Source organism: Fukomys damarensis, unplaced genomic scaffold (assembly GCF_012274545.1).
Source record: "Fukomys damarensis isolate Sample0158 unplaced genomic scaffold, DMR_v1.0_HiC HiC_scaffold_39, whole genome shotgun sequence".
NCBI lineage: Eukaryota > Metazoa > Chordata > Mammalia > Rodentia > Bathyergidae > Fukomys > Fukomys damarensis.
This window is the reverse complement of record NW_022900951.1, coordinates 120,377,538-120,380,165: the sequence shown is the minus strand read 5'-3', so window position 1 is coordinate 120,380,165 and position 2,628 is coordinate 120,377,538.

The window sequence follows — 2,628 nt, the reverse complement described above, 5'->3', positions numbered from 1 at the left end:
GAGGAGGAGGAAGAGGAGGAGGAAGAGGAGGAGATGGAGGAAGAAGAAGAGGAGGAGGAAGAGGGACCGAGGCCCCGCTCCGCACTAATCAATCACTCAGTAGATCAGCTATCCCCGCAGGGCAACCGGGAGGGGGATGTTCCAGTCCTCAAAGGAGCCGCTGCTCCATTTCCCTGACGGGCTCCGCGGAGCGCTGCTCTCGCCTCTCTGCCCTTCTTGCCTGGAACACTGCCCAGCTCTTGCAGCTTCTACCTTGGGCTGCAGCTCGGACTCGATGGAGTGAAATAAGGATGGCACTTGGTACCGTAGCCAAGGGCAGACTAAGACCACCGGGTGGAAGGAAGTTGTGGACAAGTCAAAGAGCAGCCGGCCGGCCCAGCGAGACACCCTCTCTGAAGGCTGCCTTCCCCGACTAGTGAGCGCCCAATCACTAGAGTTCCCAGGCAGATCTTTAAGGACTTCCTAGGAGGAGGGTAAACAAGGAATTTCCATAGGATAGAAAGCTGAGCTAGACTTGTGCAAACGCGTTAACAAAAGCAAGCTCTTCCCGTTCCAGTCCCGTTTAAACACTGATTATTTTTATTCTGCACGACGTTGCCTGCATCTACTAAAGCAATCTTTTGGCCATCTTTCTTTCCTTTTTTTTGGGTTCTTCTTCCTCTTTCTAGTAGCTCAGATTGCTATGTTCTGAAAAGAAGGCAGTCAGTGAAAAACTCAGTGTGGTTCAGCAAGGTTTTTTCTAAGAGGGTCGCCGTTCTCCTCCTCACCTGCTTTCCCTGGGGCCTGGCCTCCACTCTTACAGAGAATTCAAGAGAAAGTTGTAGGTTTCTTAATTTAAACCAGAAATAGGGAGTTCATTTCAAGGCATCAAGACATTTCACCCTCAGTCCTGGACTTAACTGAAGTCATCACAGCCTCTGGTCCTTTTCATACTCACTGTAAGAGGCTGCCAAATCCCAGTTCTTCCGGACATCCGGATGCTCGAAGCTCCGTGGTGGAAAACTGAAAAGGAATGGAGGGAAAGAGTGCAAAATTAGACCAAAAATTAACTGTGGATGCAAGGAATCTACATTAAGATTTATTTTCAAAGTTATTTCCCACGTGTCTTTCACCCCATTCCTGTCTTGACCATTGGGAATCTTTGGCCTCCCCTCCCTCTTCATGGCTTTCATTTCTTACCGGTTTTCTAAAACCAGGCTGGGTCTTTGAAAGAGAAAGCTGCTTACTGATAATCTTATGTTTTGAACATATGGAGTTTACTTTAGTAATTGTCCAAAGAATTGTCTTCTAAATTTGTCTCTGGGCTTTAAAGATCATTACTGTTCCTTTTACTTCATTCTTGAGGTAGGCTTTTTGAAATTTCCTTGCCATTCAGATAAGCAGTTTCAGAATAACACAGTTCTCACATATGCACATGGGCAGGCTATTTACAGTTACAGATTCAGAAACTTGACTCTTTAAAAAATCATCTTATTTATGTAAAATACCCAATGCACTATAATAGTGGTCTGCACACATCATCTTCTTATAAACTGAAGGAAGTTAATGTTATTTCTCTGGATTTACCTTATTTTTGACTGCTATTCTTTCTTGTACTTATTTAACGGATGCTATAGACAACTCCAAGACACAGAGCTAAGAAGCTGTTCAAATGGAGAGATAATGAAACAGTTATAATGGAAAAGGGGCCAGTTAACTGAGAAGGGGAGTATTGTCTTTAGCCAAAGCAAGGTCTCTCTCTCTCTCTCTCTCTCTCTCTCTCTCTCACACACACACACACACACACACACTCACACACACACAGACACACCAATAACCTGTGTGAAGATCACATGAGCAGCATAATGTCAATGATAAAAACATTTTATTTTGATCCAGTAGAACCACGTAATATATGGCATGCATCAGTTTTAATTAGCCTTGTAAGCAAGTCTCGCATGCTTATCAGCCTTCAGAATGCATTTAGCAGCCTGGCTTTCTACATGAGACCACATTGATAAGATAAAATTAAAAAGAGCAGACTTTTCTTTTTGTCAGCACAAAGTGTTCCAGTAGGTGGGTAGCTTTTTTGAAAGGTGTCCTGAATGCATACAAACAAAAAATGGTGAGCAATACAAAACTTTCTTTGAAGGTTGTCACATAGATAATTATAGTAGAAGAGAACTTGAAGTATGTGGAGAATTTAAATGCATCAATTCATTTGAAAGCTGTCTTATACCGACTTTTCTAAAAGTTTCAGTGTTAGGGGAAAATTTCCAAATACCAAAGATACATATACAGATGTACTTTTGTTAATAAAAATCATCACATTAATTCTACTATTGAAATATATCTTTATGTTTGTGTGCTGTTTTGTATTGTAAGTTCATGCGACAAAATGGAGAAACAAAATTCAAAATTCCCTGGATTTTTATAATTTCATTTTAAGATTAGAAGGAAACCAGAAATTTCATGTAGAATGAATGAAAAAAAATGCTTCTGCCTCTAGGATGATGAAATACTAGTGAATTACTAGCCATAAAGCTACAAAAAGAAAGAAAGAATAAAAGAGGGGGGGGAGGGAGAGAGAGAAGATCACAGAGAATCAGTAATTCTAAGACAGATGTGCTTTTTCAGAGAGTACTGTTC